The sequence below is a fragment of the Triturus cristatus genome, chromosome 1_1 (genome assembly GCF_964204655.1).
Source record: "Triturus cristatus chromosome 1_1, aTriCri1.1, whole genome shotgun sequence".
Classification (NCBI taxonomy): Eukaryota; Metazoa; Chordata; class Amphibia; order Caudata; family Salamandridae; genus Triturus; species Triturus cristatus.
The window spans coordinates 556,923,383-556,946,954 of NC_140579.1; the positions used below are offsets into that span (position 1 = coordinate 556,923,383).

The 23,572-nt window shown below is 46.9% G+C and overlaps 1 protein-coding gene across 3 annotated transcripts in view; it reads right to left on the reverse strand.

The window, feature by feature from the left end:
• The window catches only part of ELAPOR1 (endosome-lysosome associated apoptosis and autophagy regulator 1), an 850,357-nt gene that overhangs the window by 623,505 nt on the left and 203,280 nt on the right, over positions 1 to 23,572 (reverse strand). The gene's annotated exons all lie outside the window — the stretch shown is intronic.

The window sequence follows — 23,572 nt, forward strand, 5'->3', positions numbered from 1 at the left end:
TATCATTACAACAATATCGAGGAACAAAATATCGAAAGGTAAGTTTCGGTACATTTTCTAGACTTAACTTCACATATACTTAGACTTGGATACATAGTACGTAGATATATAATTAAGAATAGTAAACCCTACCTCCCTCTGAGGACTTATATTTCAATAATTTGTCCCTCTGTATTATTGTAACAATATTCTCTCCTGTTGATATTCGGGACTCGATATTCACTACTACAACTGAGGGAGCTCAAAGGAGAAGAAAGTACCTTACTATAAGATCATACATATATTCATCCCTTCCACATAGGAATAATTAGAGAATGGGATCTCGTTGCCCTGCGTTGGCTGCCCTCTGTGTTGGGGTATATTTGTTGTCTTTATTCTGGAATGGTAGACAAAAACTTAGTGGGGACACATTCTATAAAATTGTGTTGGGAAGAAAGTATTTTCGCTCTTAGGACTACATGTCAAACAGATGTCTGGAGGCAGCAGACCGTCACTACCTTCACCAGTATCAAGCCTACAGGTTATTTGTTCCCTCCCTTTACAGCCTGCGTTAACAATGGATTCTCTGACTCATCCATCCATAGACGAACAAAAATACAGTATGGGGTTACTTTGTGTTATTCTGAGAATATTTTGTCTTAGACTGGAATATTTGTTCAAAACATAAATGATACTTATTTTTACAGCTACTCTGAGAATGTAAACATCATTGGGTTTGTGCATGTACTGTTTCTGACACAGGTGAAAAGGTACATTCAGGCTTTCCTATTTTCAGTTTCTATTTTTGTTCAATTCTGGTGGGGTTTTGTCAGTGTGTTCAAGTGATTTCAGTACATTAAAAAAACAGTGGTTATTAGGGGTTACACATTTTCGCGCCACTACAAACAACAGAAACAGTGTTTTTCCGGTCTTAATGGAACTTTTTGCTTTTATTATTGCTTGCTTTCTGCACTGATAGTACATGGTATATAGACAGTGTATATGAGGCCCAAATACATTTTTACAAATCAAACTTATCATAGTACACCATACAATACTTCTTCAGTGAGTCTTTGGTCATGCACGCTCGCCCTTTCCTTCCCATGTAAACTTTCATCTGTGAAAAGGCCCTCTCAACATTGGCACTTGAGATAGGCAACTCCAAAATAGCCAGTACACAATTTGCTAACTCTGGCCACAGACATAGCTTTCCATGCCAATACTGGTGCACCTGAAGATTGTGATTCTCTGTGACAGGTTCTGAGACAAATGTGTTGAACTGGGTGCATATGCCCTCAGAGTTATTGAAGCAGCCAAAAATGAGGCAGCACTTATGAAACTCTAGAGAAAATTTCCCTTTACGGAAGAGATCTATAACTTGTGCAGAGTACCACAGTGACGCTTCATTGAGTTCAAATGCCATGTTTGGTGAAGGGCTATTTCTCATACATTGTAAAATAAAATTTCCTTAATTGCTCCTCAACATTTCTTTGCTCACCAAGTGGCAAGCACTCTAACATGGAACATGTTGCAGTGCCAAAGTCACTAAAAGTGTCACCCAGCCTACTCTCAAGGAGATGTTTCACATCTACACCAATCATGCAGAACACTTGGTAGAACTGGTCAGGGTGTTTTCAGATTCTACTTTTTTTTATTATGCCCACTACAGCAGTCATGCTTTCCTGTAAAAATCTAAGAATGCAGTAGAGTGTCCTTTCTTTCAAATCACAATCAATATGTGACCAAAGATCTTCCCATTTCTTGCCTTTGGCATCATCACTCAGCAAATGTTCTGTAAACGGTTTCCACGTGGATAATATAGCATTCATGGCCTCTAGGACTGAGAACCACCAGCTAAGTGACACAGTTGGCATGACTCTTTCTTTAATGCCACACAAAGCACAAAATGAGAAATATCTGCGTTTTAGTTTCTGCGCATAACAAAATAGTGCACCAGAACAGACTAAAAAGTCAATAGCATTCTACATTAACTCTGAAGATTGTAAAGATGCTTTCAGCATACCATCTAACAAGTGGCAAGGATCTCTTACAGGGAATCACTTCAGATCAAGAATCGATTTTGACAGGTCAACATACAACTTTTTCACATATGTAGCTGAATCACTGCAAATACAAACAATATCACTCCAATCTTTGTTGAACTTGGTAAGAACTTTTTGCAGCAGCATTTCAAGTGACACTGCATTCCATGTTTTCAAAAAGTCTGGTGTCATGTTTTGACCAGTACCCCAGATGCTTTGTGGCTGCACTCTTTTCACATATACCTGTCACTACACCTTGCATTGAATGTTTAAAGCCCGAGGTGTTGGCAATTCACCTACTATCAATAGTGACTCACTAGAAAAGGGGGCTGATTCTTATGAAACCTACATTTTTCCTATCAGTGAAAGACTCAAACGTAGCCAAAAAATCAAATATGATTTTGATATTTCCTGATTCTCTACAGTTTATAAAATAAATAAACAACACCTAAAACATGCTTCTAACCCCTGTATCTTTAGACCAGAGACCACCAAACTGAAAAAAGGAAGAAACAATATTTTTGTGACATCCCTAAACAACAAAACTCAAGCAGAATAATGTTAGCCCAGTCTTTCTTACTGCTACCTTATATAATACAATTACATTGTATTGGCCCCTTCAGGAAGAAATAAAAATGACTTTTTCACTCTCCTTTTCCTTTCTTTGAATGGCATTTAGTTTGTGTTTGTGCAGGTTTTGTTTTCCAGTTTTTATATGTTTACACTGGTGAGGGCTATTTCCCTTCCGGTGGGGTTTTATCAGTTATTAGGTTTAAACCCAAAAACAGACAGCCTAGGTATATTCATGCCTCTGTATTTAAGGGCCTACTGTAGTGTATAGATGAGTGGGACGGGTGGTCGGTGAGCCATTATTAGCAGGTGTCCTGTGATAAGGCCTAAAGGTTGGTGCTCTCAGTACGGTTCTCGGTGATCCAGGTTCGGGCTGAGACAGAAAATAGTCCCGGCCACCAAAATAAAAGTAGCTCTCAACAGTGAACGAGATAGCTAAAAACGTGGTCCATGTTTGCAAATTGGGGCAGTTTTGAACCTATAAAGTTACACTGTGCAAGTGTTTTACAAAGTATGAGAGGCAACATGTATTAATGGGCAACCTTGTCTCTTTAGTGATGACAACTGAGTGACCCCGAAGTTTGAGTCAGTCAGTAACCCTCCTGAGACAGAGCGAATTCTCAATGGAGAATAGCACGCTTTTAAAACCCTGGGAGACCTCAGTCTCCAGTGACTTTAATCCTGCAACTGTCGCGAGCATACTGCCTTCCGACTATAATATGCATTTCAGGTACCCAGATTACTGTGAACTAAACATAGTAATATTTATGTGTTTAGCTTATTTAACACTTTGTCTTTTTTTAAAACATGTTTTTGGCCAATGCACTTATTTCTTCTATGGGAGTTGAAGTTTTTTTCTTTCGTTAGAACTCCAAATGGCACTCTGCGCGTGACTCTGAAGGGGAGGGGGAGAATTGACTCGTTCTCACTTACTTCATAACGGCTCTCTCGCACCACCTCTATAGGAGCACGCCTGCTTAGTGCTTACTCGACCGCTTACTACAGTGTATATATATTTTTATCGTTATCATGTAAAGAATGAAGTAGACAATAAAATTGTGCTTCCCTCCATCTCATCATTGAAGCCCAGCCCTCCTCTCCAAACTAGACTAGCTTGGATAAACGAAGGACTGAGAGAACGCCAGCGCATGAGAGAGAGAGAAGAAGCAACGCACCGTCCTCGCTACAGCAGATTCCACATCTGACATCAGTAGGAGGCAACTTGGTATTCTAGACAGTCGAGTGGTCTTTCCTTAGAAACAGCAGTATCCTCGCATTTTACAGCGGGACGCTGTTTTCTTATAGTTGTACTGTGAAGAGCGCTGCTAGTTCGGCCCTCAGATTTGCCCTCGCTGCGTCCCTTTAAGCCTTGAGACGCCCGCTCGACAAAGTCACCCAAGCGTGTCACCCCTGCCCCGCCCCCTTAATCTGCAGGACCAAACGCAGTTTCAAAACGCCAGTTTTACTGGGTTTTTAGAGGCGGGGATAATGAATCCAGTCAAAAGCACCTGCACCTGCTGGAGAAGGTGATCATACCGACCTCATTAGCGCCCTGCGCGCTGCTTTGCCTGCTCTACTATTTTAATTATCCTGTTCTGTATTTGATTTAAAATGTATTTTCTCATTTTGACCCTGCTTTTATCTTAAGCGCCCCCCCCCCCCGGCCTCACCTCCTGCACTGTAGACCCCTCCTGGGGACCATCAGCACCGCCTTTGGCGGGTCCGGGATCACGGGCACCTGGGACGATTCTGAGCGCCATTTTGGATCGGGCTCGGGCACTCTCGCGCATTATCGCGAGATCTCGCCCTGAAGAGACTATTTCAGGCAGCAAGAGACGGCAGGTCAGCCTGGAGAAGGTGACCATACCGACCTCATTAGCGCCCTGCGCGCTGCTTTGCCTGCTCTACTATTTTAATTATCCTGTTCTGTATTTGATTTAAAATTTATTTTCTCATTTTGACCCTGCTTTTATCTTAAGCGCCCCCCCCCCCCGGCCTCACCTCCTGCACTGTAAAACCCCTCCTGGGGACCATCAGCACCGCCTTTGGCGGGTCCGGGATCACGGGCACCTGGGACGATTCTGAGCGCCATTTTGGATCGGGCTCGGGCACTCTCGCGCATTATCGCGAGATCTCGCCCTGAAGAGACTATTTCAGGCAGCAAGAGACGGCAGGTCAGCCTGGAGAAGGTGACCATACCAACCTCATTAGCGCCCTGCGCGCTGCTTTGCCTGCTCTACTATTTTAATTATCCTGTTCTGTATTTGATTTAAAATTTATTTTCTCATTTTGACCCTGCTTTTATCTTAAGCGCCCTTCCCCCCCGGCCTCACCTCCTGCACTGTAAAACCCCTCCTGGGGACCATCAGCACCGCCTTCGGCGGGTACGGGATCACGGGCACCTGGGACGATTCTGAGCGCCATTTTGGATCGGGCTCGGGCACTCTCGCGCATTATCGCGAGATCTCGCCCTGAAGAGATTATTTCAGGCAGCAAGAGACGGCAGGTCAGCCTGGAGAAGGTGACCATACCGACCTCATTAGCGCCCTGCGCGCTGCTTTGCCTGCTCTACTATTTTAATTATCCTGTTCTGTATTTGATTTAAAATTTATTTTCTCATTTTGACCCTGCTTTTATCTTAAGCGCCCCCCCCCCGGCCTCACCTCCTGCACTGTAAAACCCCTCCTGGGGACCATCAGCACCGCCTTTGGCGGGTCCGGGATCACGGGCACCTGGGACGATTCTGAGCGCCATTTTGGATCGGGCTCGGGCACTCTCGCGCATTATCGCGAGATCTCGCCCTGAAGAGACTATTTCAGCCCTCTGCCGGTCGCGCAGCGGTGACGCGCAGCGGGAGCGCCATCACTACGCCTGAGTCTCGCCAGAGTCCTACCCGTCTGCGCCCGTCAGCGCTAAGGCAGGGCTAGGGCAGGATACTCTGGACGACTCAGGATGCCCACCATCACGGACATATATCATCTACGCCAACAAGTGACATGCCACTCCCATTATGCTGTGGACCCTCTATGCGGCCCATATCAGTGTCCTAGCTGTTCATTCGTCCTTCCCACCCCTAAGCCTATAAAGTCTCTTACGCGTAACCCATGCGCGTTTAGGCCGGGAACAGTGGTGACTGACGGTGTGAGTCGCCCCTCTCTTAAAGTATTTCACCTGAATGTCAGATCGCTTGCCTGTCATTTTATGGAAGTCTTTACTTTGATAGAGGACGAGCAACCAGACGTCTTTTTTCTTACGGAGACATGGTTACATGACCAGGCTATGGCGTCCATTAATCTAGCCTTACCTACAGGTTATACCATGTATACCTTACACCGCAATTCTAGAGGAGGTGGCATAGCAGCCGCTGTAAAATCTTGCTACCCTTGTGTCTGGCAGAAAAGTTCAGTGGCAGCCTGTGAAAGTGCGCAATTTAGTATTACCCTATCCCCCCACTTTACGCTGTCTGGACTACTTATTTACAGACCTCCTGGTCCTGATGGAGTTTTCCGCCTTAGTCTTCCCGAGGTCGTTGCGTCTCTAGCTTTGAAGACAGCCAACTTTACAATTATTGGTGACCTCAACCTTCATATGGATTCCCCACTCACCAGCACAGTTGGTACCTTACTGGCCGATCTGGAGGCCCTTAAAATTGTCCAGTTGGTCGACCAAGGGACTCACAGTGGTGGGCATATACTCGACCCCTTCCTTACGAACATTCCGAATGTTCGACTTAGCGCTCCCACACCCATGGCCTGGACCGACCATTTCTTAATACAGGGTCATATCACTTTATCGTCCCTTGTGTTTGAACCCTATTCTCTAAGTGTTTTTAAACGCTCATGGAAGAAGCTTAAATTAGAGGAATTTCAGCAGTTTCTTTTGACACACCGTCCTCCCCCCTCTACTGAAATCAACTGTAGCTATGATAGCTTTTGTGAGTGGCTTACGTCAGCACTCGACTCCTTTATACCTGCCAGGTGGACTAAAATTAGATCTAGTCCCTCGAGTCCATGGTACACGGACTCGCTCAGAATACTTAAATCCGCCTGTAAAAAAGCGGAGCGTGCGTGGCGCAAAAGGTATGACGTTGAGCTCAAAAAAGCTTACAGATCCTGTACGAGGTATTACCACCAGGCTATCTGTAAGGCCAGAGCTACTTATTATGCGATGGAAATTAAAAATAGCCCGAATCCTACTAAGATTATTTTCCAAATCTGTAAGGAGTTAACCAGCAAACAGACCTCTACTCCTGTTAAAGCTACTCTGACTCAATGTGAAAAAATAGCCACTTTTTTTGTAGAAAAGGTTGAGGCAATCTACGGATCCTTTCCCCAAGACTCTCGGGCGCAGTACCCTTCTAGTACTAAGCTTAATACTGCTCCACAACTTCTTTCTATTCGTGGTCCTAATCTAGAGGAGTTCAAAAAATTAACTATGAAAGTTAGATCAGGTTCCCCTACGGACCCTTTGCGCCCTACTCAATTCCAAGAGCTCGAGGAGTGCTGTTACCCGGCTATCCTTGATCTTATTAACCTATCCTTTGAAACAGGAAGTGTACCAGTCAAATGGAAACAAGCAACCGTTGTCCCTATCCTGAAAAAACCCTCCCTGGACCCTTCCCTTCCCGAGAGCTACCGCCCCATCTCCCTTCTCCCCTGGGTTTCCAAACTAGCGGAATCTCATGCCAATTGCGTTCTGTCTTCCCATTTGTTGGAAGCTAACATCCTCGACCCATCTCAAAATGGGTTCCGAGCACACCATAGCACCGAGACCGCTCTCCTTGCGGTAGTGGAGCAAATCAGAAAGTTACTTGACAGAGATCAAACGGTAGCGCTGATCCTGCTGGATCTCAGCGCTGCCTTTGATACCGTCTCTCACTCTGTTCTCCTCCAGCGACTCTCGGAAGCCGGGGTTGGCCAGATCGCTCTCGATTGGTTTCGGTCTATTCTTACAGACCGATCCACTGGCTGAGGTAGCCCAGAGATACGGTCTCACCATGGTGTCTTACGCTGATGACACCCAGCTGGCGGTGGCACTTAATGGTGAGTCCGCAATGGACGCCGTTGCCTTTCAGATCGCTCTACGAGGAGTTACGGGATGGATGTCGGACAACAAGCTGCAGCTGAATGCCTCAAAAACCGAGGTCTTAATCTTTGGAAAAAATACCGACCTCTGGGGTAACCAGTGGTGGCCCCCTGAGCTTGGATTTGTTCCGGTGCCTGCTGACGAGGTCAGAAATCTTGGGGTGTGGTTCGACAGCAAGCTGTCCTACATTCCCTATACTAAAAGATTGGCTGGGGTCTGCTTTGGCACTCTGCAGTGTCTCAGACCAATCTTCAAATTTTTCGACCCTACCACCAGGCAAATCATAGTTCAAGCTATGGTCCTGAGCAGACTGGACTATGCCAGTTCGCTTCTACTAGGAGTCAACAAAGCGGAGCTTTTTCGCCTCCAGCGCATTCAAAACGCGGCGGCCAGGATGCTGGTTGGCCTGCCAAGATTTTGCTCTGCCCGCCAAACCATCCAAAATCTGCATTGGCTCCCGGTGGAGCAGAGGATTAAATTTAAGGCACTCTGCCTCACTTTTAAAATTCTAAAGTTGTCCACTCCTCCCATTCTCGCCCAGACCATTTCCCCTTATCTCCCGAATAGAGCGCTTCGCTCTGCGGGGTTAAATCTGGCTATTGTCCCCCGCTTCAAAAGAGCTAGAATGGGCGGACGCTCTTTTTCGGTGCTAGCCGCCTCACTCTGGAATACCCTCCCCCCTTCGCTCCGTTCCATCCCCAATCGTCTTCCTTTTAGGAAATGTTTGAAAACCTTCCTGTTTTCCACGGTTTAGGTCCTTCACCTCATCTGCGATTAGTATTTCTTCGCCGTTATGTTGTACCATCTCCTCAGCGCCAGGACGCCACTTTGCTGCAGCATCTGCGCGCTTTACAAAAATAAACAACATAACATAACATGACATAACAAGTTGGAATCCTGGCTTATCAGCAGAGCCAGGCTCAGCAAACAGCGCCAGGGCCCGGGGCAGCTGGTGGAAACGCACCCTCCTAGATACACAGGGACACATTCTCTCTCCGTCCCCTATCTGTGCAGTCACGTTTTTTCGCCTATACTTTTCACGTTTTCTACCACTCCCCCCACCCCCGTGCCTGCCATTGCTAGTCCTAAAAGGGACCTAAAAGAGAGAAGCTTGGGACAAATAGTTCCACGCGCAGACCTGTCACTGACAGGGCTCCCATCTTGCTGACGTTACAGAAACATTTAACGGGAAAAAACACAAAGCCTGGTTTTAATGTTTCTCTTAACCGCCCTGTAGTACAGCCTGGTACATTCCGCCCGATTCCATCTAGTACAGCATGCATGCGTGCCCTCAAGTGACGTTCAGATACAAGGGGCGCGTGGCTACGCAGCTGGTATGTTGGAAGGCACAGATGGAATGGGTCCCTTTTTACACGACTTGACTGACCATTCCCTTTATATGTTTTTTTTTTTTGCAGAGTTTTATATAGCGCAAACTTGACCCGAATCCAATCAGGTATCAGAGCGCTTTACATAGCACCAGTTACGTTACATTAGGAAACATTCATTCTTTGTGAGGCACGGGGAGATTAAGTGATTTGCCCAGAATCACAGGATGTTCATCGTCATTACCGAGACTCGAACCCAGTTCCCAGGTCCATGGTCGAGCGCCCTAGCTCTCCCCACATGTGCATTTTGTGGTTATTTTTCATGAATGCCGGATGCACATAGCACTTGTGTGCACGGGATACGGCCACTACAACGCGGCCGTTTCCACGCATAACATGCATGGTTACCACGATAGCCTTTACCACGCATACCTTTACTACGAGATACGTAGTAAAGGCATGTGTGGTAAAGGTAAGGGGGCTTGGGGGGTTCCCCCCCCCCAAAAAAAATAAACGGGAGAAAAAAAGGGGGGTTGGAGGGGTTCCCCCCCAAAAAAAACTCACCAGTTGAAGTCGCGATGTGGCGGCAATCCGCGTCGTTCGAGGAACCGGAAAGACACTTCCGGTTCCTCTTTACAGATGTGGGACATGACATCGGAAGAACATGGAGAGGTAAGGGGGATTAGTATTTTTTTATTATAAAAACGGATGAGGGGGTTGTGTATAGAAGGGATAAAATGTTAAGGTTAAAAGGAGGGGTACTTTAAAAAAGGGTTTGTGGGTGAGAATCGGAGCGTTATATGGAGAAGGGGAAGGGATCGGAGATAACCTTTAGCAAGAAAATGCAATTAACATGCATGGTTTAACAACGAAAAACGTAACGAAAAATGTTGTAAAAGCATGCGTGGTAAAGGCATTTTCGAGGTAAAGGTTATGCGTACTAATGGCATTCTCGTTGAAACGCATGCGTGGTAAAGGCATGCGTTGCAACAGAATGCGTTGTAAAATAATACAACCGTGTGCACAGGCATATTTGCGTTTGGCGGCTATTTTTCAATTTATCTGTCTGTTTCTACGTGTACATTTACAGAAACATCTCTAGTTCGTTTTCCTGTTAATGAAACGCGCCTCTCTTCAGTTCGGAGTTCTCACCCCAGCTCCCACGAGGACCCTCGTTGTGTGAACAGACTAGACAGGAGGCCGATGGAAATTGCCCAATCGTTGGCAAGTGCTCGGTGAAGCAGACTTGTAGCTCTGATGGTCTCAGAAAACCGGCCTAACAGGTTGATGTTTGACAAGAGAACGAAAATAACGCCGTGCATTAGGGAACTATTTGTTAGCTACACAGCTCGGGGCAAAAAAGATCCTACGCTTTCCAATGAAAACGGGGATACCAGTACATACGCTTCATTGTTTGTTCCTTCAAGTTGTGCAAGTCCGTGCGGGAGGACGCTTTATAACTCTTGCATAGAGCATGTTTGAAGCTGCGCGTTCCCTTTATAAAACAAGCATTTGCAATGCAATAGGTCTCGCATTTGCAAGAGTTTGAGCTATTGGCATTGTAAATGACAATGCCTTTTATTTATGTGTTGTTTTTGAAAACAGAAAATAATAGGCATTGTCATTTACAATGCCAATGGCTCCAACTTTGACAAATACGAGATCTATTGCATTGCAAATGCTTGGGGGTGCGGTGCTTTGCAGTGGTTAATTTGTAATAAAAAATAAGTGCTGTGGCTCACGTCAGGAGGCAGCTTACACCAGTCTATTTTTCCTGTTAGCTCTGGCCTAACACAGAACCAATAAAACTACAAGTGGGAGGGGATGTGGCGCAGTGGCCAGAGCTGTCGAGCTCGGGACCCAGGTTCGATTCTTGGCGTTGGCTCAACATCCTGTGATTCTGGGTGAATCACTTAATCTCCCTGTGCCTAAGGACAAATGAATGTGTCCTTAACTGGTGCTCAAGCACTGGTGTTGATGAGTAAGTGCCGGTGCTGAGCCCCGGAAACCCCCCCCGGCTCACATTAAGCACTGGTGCTTTGACTCAGGACCTCTTTCCTTCTGCCAAGTATGTCTTTGAGCCCTGCCCAACAGCAGTGTAACGTGAAATAATTAGGGGACCCTGCTGAATGTGGCGAGGAGAACCCCATATCGCATAGATATTCATAGATCTTTGACTGCTGGGGCTGCAGAGGTCTGCAATAAGTCCTTTGCCTCGCCCATTACAAGCACACAGCACTGTATTTTCACTTGAAAAAGCACTGGCAAACCCAATAGTTCTCTGTTTAATGTGCTAAACTAATGCTGCATTAAAACATTAGTGCAAGACGCACAAGGGAGCCAGCAGCTACAGAAGGTTATAGGTGTAAAATAGTCCCACTTGAAGATCAATGGAAGGACTCAAGTAGAGGCAGAAGGATATATCTAAAAAGGCAATACCATTAGGTGAGAGATGGATAGGCCACGGGGCCGAGGCAGGAGTTGATTGACAAAGACTCTAGCCAGTGGCTGAAACTGTTTGGTTGAAGAAAGTCAGTGATTGGAGGAGCGGACCCAACGCCTCCTCTATATATACAGAAAGCGATGCACTTTCAAAACGACACATCAGTCAAGGCCTCGTGCAGGAAAGATGGCGACAGAATGAGCCGAATACAGTAGAACACAATTACACTGCCTCAGTCCTCACTACTGGGACATATTGGGGGGCGGGGGGGGGGCGCTACAGCCACAATGGTGACTCTCCTCCCTGAATGGGTGAGGGGGGCAGCATTACTCCAGGACTTCCTGCTCCTTTTGTGGTGACGATACAAGGAAAAGAGGGCGTGGTTCGGCAAATTTGTAAAGCCACTGCCAGCCCTCTTTCTTTTGGGCCCTCTTAAGCGGGACTTATTCTAAATAATCTTTTTAGTGTTACAGGGCTGTTCAAACTCAATAATGGCCACAGCCCCAGCAAGAATAGAAAGACAGGTATGGCACAGTATCCTCTGAAGTGCCACACAATCGGGGCTGCTGGCAGGACGCCAGTCTCTGCCTGGACAGCCAAGGGACCTGAACAACCCTAAGACTGGCCTGGGACCAGGTCAGAGAAGAAGTGCACTCTGACCCGGGAGGAACAAGTGTCCTATGAGGTGGTGCAAAGGAAGAACCTGAGGCGCTGACGTGAACTGCTTCACCTGGAAGTAAATTAGTCACTATAAACAGTTAATGTAATCAGCCTGTGTTAAAATCCGGCACTGCGTATTGACGGAGGGCATGCGGCCAAGCGACAAGTGCTCCAGCGCCGGCCTTCACTCCGCATCCTGTGATTCTGGGCAAATCACTTAAACTGCCTATGTCCTCCTGTAAAGCGCTGCAATGATCTCGGTTCAAGTTTGCGCTATAAAAAAGCACAAAAAATAATCAATTGCCGTGGGGTCACACCATATTATACTGTTGGTAATAAAACCTGCGGTCTATCCAATGTCCCCTCTGTAGAATAAAGTTGTGTTTTTAATTTACGAGGAATTAAAGCAACGAAACCGCTATTTAATGCAGACCACATTTCTTTTTACATTGCACGCACTTTTTGCACATTACACACACACAACGTGTAGCAAGGAATGAAGAACAAAATGCATTCGAGTCTGGGAAGGGTTGTAAACGCTGCACATATCAAGGGGTGGGGGCAATTAAAAGAACAGCCTGCCCTGGGTACCATTACAGTGAACTGCACCCTGGGCCCCGCCCCTTCCCATTAACTAGTTGCAGGCGAGAAGGCACCTACTGCTGTGACACCCCATTTCCCATGGCGGGGAAACGTGAAGTCAGCGGCCCAGACGCGGCTTTGGTCTTGGAAAAGCACTCAGCGGGGAAAGGTTTGATTGATGCAGGAAGGGAGGTCCCTTTGAAGCTGCGGTGTGTCCGCTCGTAAAGGACAAAGTGGCGACAGCCCCCGCCCCCTCACCTTTGGACAGAATGTCACATCCAGTCAGAGATAAGCAGCGCCCGCCCCACGTGGCCGCGACCGTCTCCGGGAGGGCTCTATCACGTGAGAACCATCGCTCTCGAAGCTAAATTACAAATCCATGGGAAATGAGAAAGGGGGGAGGCAGCTGGAAGCGGTGGGTGGATGAGAAGAGTGGGGCGTCCAGTGCTATTTAAAACGCTGCATTTATTTATGACCAGACTGGAGCGCGACGCTCGCGCCGCGCACCTTCCAAGACAGCGCTGCCGAAGCACGAGGGAATGTTTCTCTTCAGCTTGGGGGGAGGGGGGTCATCCGTGGTCTGGTCAGCCTGGCACAGACGTGGACTCCGCTCTAGTGCTATTTAAAACGCTGCATTTATTTATGACCAGACTTGAGCGCGAGCCACTCGCCTTCCAGTGCTGCTAAATGCACCAGCTTGAGTACGACGTGTTTTTTTTTAATGAGGGAAGACGGGTGACGCTTGTTCTGAGGCTTGCACTATAGTAAGGCCACTCTACAAGTGCCTATATCAAAGTGACAATTGTGAGCAGCCGTCTTCCAAAACGTGCTCATGCTGCAATTGGAAATAGAGATCGGTGACCCATGAACTCTCTGCTTTGTTTTGGATGAGTATACAAAGGAGAGAGATCGAATTTCGGCCAACACTACGATGTGTTTCTTGTCCATGGTGATTGGTTTGCTTTTTGTAAACATTATGGAGGAAGAAAAAGCAAAGTGACCAGACTTGAGCGCGACGCTCGCGCCGCGCACCTTCCAAGACAGCGCTGCCGAAGCACGGGGGAATGCTTCTCTTCAGCTTGGGGGGAGGGGGGTCATCCGTGGTCTGGTCAGCCTGGCACAGACGTGGACTCCGCTCTAGTGCTATTTAAAACGCAGCATTTATTTATGACCAGACTTGAGCGCGAGCCACTCGCCTTCCAGTGCTACTAAATGCACCAGCTTGAGTACGACGTGTTTTTTTATTATGAGGGAAGACGGGTGACATCCTTTGTGCTGAATGCATGACGCATGCATGGACTTGGGTTCCGTTCTAAAATTTGCTGCATTTATAAATTGTCATGCTTGGATTTATTTAGGCCAAACACTACGACTTCACCTAGCTAGCCTAGCACACCAACAGCAAGCATTGGCCGCACGCGCGCCTCGCGTTTAAAGTTAAAAAAAAAAAAGACAAGCCCGGCGGAGCGTGGCGCGCGCGCGCTTGGGGGCAGGGGAGCGCATTCCAGGCGGGGGAGCGGACCCTTTGAAGTGCTCCCAAAAGCGGATTGCATGGCGGCACGATGTGCGTGATTGTGCGCGTGCTAGCCATGCAATCCGCTTTTTGGGAGCGCTTTTAAAAGCCCCTTACAATAGTCTTGCTTTGCGATCGCTTACGCGATAGCAAGGCGAGACCTAAACAGAACTAATACCCATCATAGCAGCAAGTGTTCTGTGGCATCAATGAAATAACACCGGATGGAAGTCTCCCCAGCTCAGCAGGATCAGCTTTAAACATAAACAACTCACTTCCTCCAAACAAAACAAGCATTTGCAATGCAATAGGTCTCGCATTTACGCGAGTTTGAGCTATTGGCATTGTAAATGACAATGCCTTTTATTTATGTTTTGCGTTTTAAAACATAAATAAAAGGCAGTCATTTATAACGCCAATAACTTAAACTCGTGTAAATGCGAGACCTATTGCATTGCAAATGCTTGTGTTTTTAGAGGGTGGGGGTTTTTATATAGCGCGAAGTCGATCGGAAGGTATCAGAGCGCTTCACATGAGCACCAGTTGGCTTATAGACGGACACATTTATTGTGTTAGGCATGGGTGAGATTAAGTGATTGGCCCAGAATTACAGGATGCTGAGCGTCCCTGATGAGACTCGAACCCGGTTCCCCTGCGTCAAAGTCCACCGCACTAGCCATTAGACCACATCATTACCGTTATTTACCACTGATGCTTTATTATTTCCCTTCAGCGACCTTTTTTGTGTGGCTTAAAAAAATGTGTCTCAATCTTGATTTCTAGTCACTGACACACTCATTGCTAACATTAATGACAGTTACGTCCCTGCTGCGTGCTTTTATGTTTGTCTAACCCGGCGCCCCCTTCCACGGTGCCATTTTGTCAACTCGGCAGTCAAGAGCAGTTGTGCTACCCACTGCGACATTACCTGGCCCAGGCAACCGACCACGAAGCAGGGGATGGAGTTAGGGGCGCAACTAGGTCTTAATTTCGGGGGGGGCTAACATGGCAGATAATCAGGATCGGTTAATGCTCAGGTCAAGCTGAGAAAAAAATTTGGTGAATTATGCATTTGAAACTGGACAACAATTAGAGCACACATTTTTGTTAATTTGATGCACTTATATGCTATTGTCTTATGAAAAAGGAACAGAATGTACTGAATTAAAAGGCCAATTTAATATATTTTACTACAAAGCACTTTAGGAACACAATATAACCAATTTTCACAATGCCATTTCAAGGCGACGACCCTTTTTCGCAAGTTCATCAACAATTGCTTCTATAGGAGGACAATGTGCTCGTGAAATGTTTATCATTGCAAGTCCAGAGAGTTGTTCTTGCCCCATTGTTGACCGAAGATCGGTTTTCAGTCTGCGAAGACAACTGAAGCACCTTTCTGGGGAGGCGGTTGTCACTGGCAAAGTGGCAAATAATTTTAGCAGGCAGTATATGTTGGGATAGAAGTCAATGTGAGCATGAGTTAAGGTATCCATTATATTCCCTGGCCTTTCTTCAATAGGTACCTTCAGCAATTTTCAAAAGACTCTTGGGTGACAAATCTTGGTACCAGATACTGCATTGTACAGGCCTTTTTCACATGCTGGCTGAATCTTTCTGACAATTCATACAATAAATTGTCATAAATGGTAAAAATATTGAAATCCTATAGTAAGGTTCAGGATCACTAGTCTTGTAATTGGCCCGATGTGTCTGTCTGCCAGTAAGGCCTGGCATTGTCAGAGGTTCCCATGCTGTGGTTTGGGCTTTAACGAAAATCTCATTAAATGCTTCTTCAGCTTTGTCTCTGCTTTCTTGAATCACCTGCTTGACTTTTTCAATCTGTCCTATGCACTCCAACATATCTGTGTTAGGATTTTGGAGTGCAGCTGAAACAGGAAGCAGTAGCCCAGAAAATCGTGCCAGGATGTGTAATGCAACAATGAAGTTATGTGACTGAACAGCTGCGAGAAATTGCTCAGCCTTGGAAGAGGCATTGTGATCTTGCCAGTCCGAGATCTCAAGCAAAGAGTCAACCACAGCTGGGTACATATCAACAAAACGAACAACCGATGCATTCCTTTCAACCCACCGTGTCTCACATAAACCACTTAACAGTTTCTTTTTTGTATCTGGCAAAGTAGCAAATTTTGCCTTTAGGACAGCCATCCTTTTTGCAGAGCCTCTTACAAAATTAGACACTTCTTTAAGTGTTGAAAGACAATTACAGATTTGACGTATATCACATGAATGTCCAATCACAAAGTTCAGTGAATGACTTCCACAATGTACATAAAATGCCTTTGGCACACGCTCTGAAACTAGCGCCTGTGCACCTTTAACAGAGCTTTTCATTGCAGCACAACCATCGTATGTTTGCCCACGTATACGATCTACATTAAGGCCATATGTTTCTAAAGAAGTGAGAATTTTCTTTCCAATTTCAACCCCTGTTCCATCCTGAAGCTCTTCGAAGCCAAGGAATTCTTCATACACAGATGTACCTTCTATAAAACGAATTACTAGAACAAGTTGCTCGATAGCGGCACTGTCAGTTGTTCCATCTGCTAAAATGGCAAAAAATCTTGCATTGTTTGCGCGCTCCACCACTCTATTTCTCATTAGAATGTTGCAAGCAGAGATGATATCATTCTGAATCTTCCAACTTGTGTAAGTTGCATTAGAGGGACACGTTGCCAGATGCCATGCCAGAACTTCATCACCAGCTTGAAGTCGTAGGCGCAGAGCAGCACGGAAATTGCCATCATTCTCTTCGGGTTCCTTTGAAGTAATAGGTTGTCCACTGTCTCTGTGTCCTCGAAGAGCTATACCTTGTTTGGCACAATGGAGTACTGATTCCACTATTGGCACAAGTCGTTTTCTGTTTTCCAAAATAGTTTTCTTCCAGTTGCTCTAGATCATAGTTGTAACAGCAACAGACTACCCTTCAAAAACAGAAGAGAAGTTAGCTGCCGCTGTCATACTCTCTTTGTGATACAAGGAAGAAGCATGGAAACGAAAATCACTTTGAGCATGTTTCCATTTTGTTATGGGCCGAAGCACTAATTTCCCCAGAGCTTGATGAGAACCTCTGCCAACTTCTTTACGGGCAAAGAGTATACACATCTTGCTTAACGCCCCCTCAAGTTTAGCACTGTAGGCAAGCCATGGGCGATAGGTTTTCAACCATTCATGTTGAAAGCGACGTGCTTGAACTCCCTGCTGAATGACTGGAAACTTGTATGATGTCTCTGGCGTCCAGGAAGAGTGCAAAAGTTGGTAGCGTAAATCACCTGGGATTGATGATGAAACTGTGCTGAGTCTTGAGACATCTATATATACTCCTATATCTAAGATGTATTAACTCTTTGACTTTTCCAAACATGGACTACTAGTCGCTGGCATACCAGTAGTTGTATATGCAGGAGACTCCGAATGAAGTAATGCTAAATGTTCTTTATTTATTTATTTATTTATTTTGACATTTGTAAAGCGCGAAACGAAGGCCCGTGGGCATCTCGGCGCTAAGTAACTGCAATGTTTAGCCAGAAGGGAACTGGGAGATCAGTGATTAAAAAGCCAGGTTTTGAGGTTTTTTCGGAAGGACCAGAGGGACGTGCTGGTCTTGATGAAGTGAGGCAGTGTGTTCCACAGTTTTGGAGCAGCCACCAGAAATCTTCTGTCACCCCAGTTAACAGATTTGGTTTGGGGGATCACCAGATCCAGGGAGCTGGAGGAGCGCAGTGCTCTGGATGGACAATAGGGGATAAGGTTCTGAGTGAAGAACGCTGGGACAGCGTTGTGTAAAGCCTTGTATACCAAGCACAAGGTTTTGAACATAATCCTCTTCCTCACCGGAAGCCAATGAAGTTGTTTCATGGTAGGTAGAACCGGATGGAATTTGGGGATTCGCCCTAGGAGCCTGGCGGCCGCGTTCTGTATGGACTGCATTTTTGTTAACACTCTCTCCTGGGCCCCTAGAAACAAAGCGTTGCAATAATCTAGGGTGGAAAGCACCAGGGAGCTTACCAGCGTTTTCGCCATGTTTTCAGGTAAGAAGGGCAGAATTTTTTTGATGAGCCTAAGTTTATAAAAGGCTGAAGAGGATATTTGATTGGCGTGTGGTAGGAAGTTCAGACGGTTGTCAAACATAACTCCCAGGTTTCTCACTTTATCCACCGGAACTGGGGGCTGGCCCATAGATGACGGCCACCAGCGGGAGGACCACTCCGGAGAGAGATTGCCGAAGATTACAACCTCCGATTTGTCGGAGTTTAGCTTCAGACAATTGTGCGACATCCAGTTCCCGATGGCCGACATGCCCTGATTGAACATGTCGGCTTTCTGAAGGCCGTCATTTTTGACGGCTAGGACCAGTTGAGTGTCATCAGCGTATGAAGTAAGGCTCATCCCATGTGCCCTGATGACATTGGCAAGGTCCGACACATAGATGTTAAATAGTGTCGGACTAAGGGATGAGCCTTGGGGAACTCCACACGGTAGTGACAGAGGGGAGGATTCAAAAGGTCCCACTGTGACGACCTGGGTCCTGTTGGCCAGGAAGGAGGCAAGAAGATTTTTGGCGTTACCTTGGATGCCTATGCTCTCGAGTATAGCCGGAAGCTGGCAGGGCAGGTTCTTCACCTGAATCAGAACATGCTGTCAACGGGTCTTGAGTGGCTGGCCGACGAGTGAAAATATCCTCTATATTTCGCCGCTTAACATTTTGTGGTCCAAAGCCTCCAGTGTTCGGCATCCTGCTGTATGCGGATATCGATGTCTAGTGAAATATAAAAAAAGGCCCTCAGGTCAATTACTTCATCATTACAAAACTACGGGGGGAAGAATACTGTAATTTTGTACAATAAACCAACATTAAAAAGCCAAGAAATACAAGTTAAACATCCAGTACCTCTCTAAATTACCCTAAACTCTTTAAAGAAGCAAGCTAGAAGTAGCCTGATTTTCTGTACAATTATGATACCACACACTTACTACATGTCTAAACTCCAATGAAATGGCTGGAATTTCTTATAATATGAAAATGTCCAATGCAAATCAGCCCCAAACAATTGTGCAAAACCATCTGGGTATATAATTAGAAGATTACAGTTTCTAATGTTTGACGCAATTTACGCTTACCTACAGAAAGAACAGGCCTCAAAAATATTTAGGCGCAGATTTACTAAACTTTCATGCACCACAACTTGGCAAGGGAACATGCTGCGCTGTGTTGCATCAAAGGCAGAGAGCAGAAATGTGCCATATTTAAAAAAATATGCCACATTTCTGCTGTCTCCCTCAACTGGTGCTGCATAGTGCCAATGCAGACATCATGGTGCAATGGTGCCTGCGTTATGAGCAAGATTCTTTCTGAGAAGGAAGGGATACCTGAATGCAGCTCACATGGAAAAAGGAAGCAACAAGGATAAATAAGGATAATTCTCCTCGTAATGCCTGGGCGGTGCACCATTTGGAAGCATTCCCAGGTTTACTGGCCATAGTAACTGTGGGGTTGTGTCAAATTCCATAGACGGATGTGTGGGAATGCCCTAGCTACACCCATGAAACGACTTCCCAATGCAAGGTAACTCAAGGTAGCTCAATGCTTTGCCTCTCATTACTCTGGAGTTACTAAACCACACAAAGTGGCTTTGTGTGGGTTAGGTAAATCCCAATTAAATGGGTAAAATGAAATCAGAATGGACGGATACAAGGGTGAAAGGATAGCAGAGTAAATGTAAATGTGAGAGGATGGATGCGTTGGTGAAGGGATTGTAGAGTAAATAGAAATCTGAGATGATGGCTAAAAGGGTGGGTGTAAGGTTGGCAGAGTAAATTGAAATCCGAAAGGATGGATGGTTGGATTGATGGATGAAAGGATAGCAGATAGGATAACACACACCTACCCGATTTACCAGCAGGTTACAGAGTTCATTGCAAATGTGGATATTATGCTCTCATAATTGCGATATTGGGGAGTAGTGTACATCAGCAAGCAACGTAAATACCCTCTAAATGGCTTAGTACCACAATATGATTGCATGTTTCAATTCAGGATAGAGGCTCACACATGGAGCCCTTAAATGCCTGAGCTTTGCGCTCTCATGTAAAAGTCCAGCCCTAGTAACGTCTGAGTAACCAAGATGGTGTTTTCAAAATACCCCGCAATCTACACCCAGTCTGCTTGACATGCATTTTTTATGCACTGCATTACCTGCAGGAAAATCTCGAAGAACCAATCAACATACTTTGGACATGCTTAAAAAAAGTGTGTGTATTGGGTCTCATCAATAATCTGAAACGTATTGAAACCGAAGAGCACCTGCTAGCTGAAACTTCTTGACACCCGAAATTAAAGTTACTGAGAGGTATTTGCATCTATTAAGGGCTGAAAAATTCATAACAAACTGGGCAAGCAATTTGAATCTATTTATTTTATTTTATTTTACAGAGTTTTATATAGCGCGAACTTGACCCGAATTGGGTATCAGAGCACTTTACATAGCACCAGTTGCATTACATGAGGACACATTAATTTTTGTTAGGCACAGGGAGATTAAGTAATTTGCCCAGAATCACAGGATGTTTAGAGTCATCGCCGAGACTCGAGTTCCCCATATTCGAGGTCGACCGCCCTAGATGTTCGGCCGTCTCCTCTCCCCTTTATGTGTATCAGACTCATACACAGAAGTTTCTTGGGGTTTAGATACTGGTATTTTAACAGATTTGGCCATCAGATTACTTGGGAAACAAAGGTTTTCAGTTGCTGCCTAAATCACACAGGATGATTCAGCGTGATACCTAGTGGTACCGAATTCCACATTTTTGCAGCAGCAATTGATAAGGAACGGTTGCTAAAAGTGGAACTTCTGGATATCATCAAAAGGAATTTATCATTGGAACTCCGGTTGAGAGACGTTTTATATCAGATAAATTTGCGGCTAAAGTCAAGTGACTGATGGTAATAATCGTGCAACTATTTATTTTAGAAAGGTATTCCGAATATAGAATCAATCAATCAATCAATCACTGCATTTGTAAAGCGCGCTACATACCCGAGAGGGTCTCAAGGCACTGGGGAGGGGGGGTGCTACTGGTCGAAGAGTCAGGTCTTGAGGAGTCTCCTGAAGGCCAGCAGGTCCTGGGTCTGTCGTAGGATGGTGGGGAGAGTGTTCCAGGTCTTGGCGGCGAGGTAGGAGAAGGATCTGCCGCCGGCGGTGGTTTTTCGGATGCGAGGGACTGTGGCGAGGGCGAGGTTGGCTGAGCGGAGGCTTCGGGTGGGGGTGTGGAAGCTGAGTCGGTTGTTGAGGTAGGTGGGTCCGGTGTTGTGCAGTGCTTTGTGTGCGTGGATCAGGAGCTTGAAGGTGATCCTTTTGTTGACGTGGAGCCAGTGCAGGCCTCTCAGGTGGAGTGTGATGTGGCTGCGGCGGGGGACATCGAGGATGAGTCGGGCCGAGGCGTTCTGGATGTGTTGGAGTCGTCTCAGGAGCTTGTTTGTAGTTTCTGAGTAGAGGGCGTTCCCGTAGTCGAGTCTGTTGGTGATGAGGGCCTGGGTAACGGTTTTTCTCGTGTCGAGGGGGATCCATTTGAAGATCCTGCGGAGCATACGGAGGGTGTTGAAGCAGGACGCAGAGACGGCGTTGACTTGCCTGGTCATGGAGAGTGTGGAGTCGAGGATGACCCCCAGGTTGCGTGCGTGGTCCGTGGGTTCCGGGGCTGTGCCTATTGACTTGGGCCACCAAGAGTCGTCCCAGGCTGATGGGGTGGGTCCGAGAATGAGGACCTCTGTCTTGTCTGAGTTCAGCTTCAGTCTGCTGTCCTTCATCCAGTTGGCTACGGCCTTCATTCCTCTGTGGAGGTTAGCTTTGGCGGTGTGGGGATCTTCGGTGAGGGATATGATCAGCTGGGTGTCGTCGGCGTAGGAGATGATGTTGAGGTTGTGTTGTCGTGCGACGTGGGCAAGGTGGGCCATGTAGATATTGAACAGCGTCGGGCTGAGGGAGGATCCCTGTGGGACGCCGCAGATGATCTCGGTGGTTTTGGAGCGGAAGGGTGGGAGGCGGACGCTCTGGGTTCTGCCGGAGAGGAAGGATGTGGTCCAGGCCATGGCCTTCTCCTGGATACCGGCGTCATGGAGGTGTGCTGATAGGGTGCGGTGGCAGACCGTGTCAAAGGCTGCTGATAGGTCCAGGAGGATGAGGGCGGCTGTTTCTCCTTTGTCCATCAGGGTCCGGATGTCGTCAGTGGCGGCGATGAGGGCGGTCTCGGTGCTGTGGTTGCTGCGAAAACCGGATTGGGAAGGGTCCAGGATGTTGTTAACTTCGAGGTAGCGGGTCAGCTGTTTGTTGACAATCTTCTCTGTCACTTTTGCCGGGAAAGGGAGCAGGGAGATGGGCCGGAAGTTCTTGAGGTCCTTGGGGTCCGCCTTGGGCTTCTTCAGAAGGGTGTTGATCTCGGCGTGCTTCCAGCTTTCTGGGAAGGTTGCTGTCTCGAAGGAACAGTTGATTGTTTTCTGGAGGTGGGGCACGATGGTTGCGCTGGCTTTGTTGAAGACGTGGTGAGGGTAGGGGTCCGATGGGGATCCGGAGTGGATGGAGTTCATGGTTTTGATGGTGTCTTCGTCGCTGACGCTGGACCAGACGGTAAGGCGACTGGTGCGAGTGGTAGTCGCAGGGGTGGTGGACTCGGTGGTGGGTGCGGGGGGGTCGGAGTTGAAGCTGTCGTGGATGTCGGTGATCTTGCGGTGGAAGAAGGTGGCCAGGGAGTCGCACAGGTCTTGAGATGGCGGGATGTCGTTGGTGTTGGAGCTGGGGTTGGAGAGTTCTTTCACGATGCTGAAGAGCTCTTTGGTGTTGTGTGCATTGTTGTCTAGGCGGTCCTTGAAGGCGGTCTTCTTGGCGGTCCTGATGAGTTGGTGGTATCTGCGGGTGGCGCTCTTGAGGGCTGTGTGGTTGTCTGGTGTTCGGTCGTGGAGCCATTTCTTCTCCAGTTTCCGACAGGTGTGCTTGGAGATCCGGAGGTCCTCGGTGAACCAGGCGGCTTTCTTGTTGGTGTGGTTGGTTGTAGAGGTCTTGAGAGGGGCGAGGGTGTTGGCACAGTCGTTGATCCACTGTGTGAGGTTGGTCGCGGCGGTGTCTGGGTCGGTGGGTGGTCTCAGGGCGAGGGCGGTAGTCAGTTGGTCCTCGGTAACCTTGCCCCAGCAGAGGCGTGGTAGCTGTTGGGTGCGGTGGGTTTTCTGAAGGTGAAGTGGACGCATCTGTGGTCGGTCCAGTGTGGTTCGGTGGTGTGGTTGAAGGAGACGTGGGGGCTTGCAGAGAAGATGGGGTCGAGCGTGTGTCCAGCGGCGTGAGTAGGTGTCATTACGAGC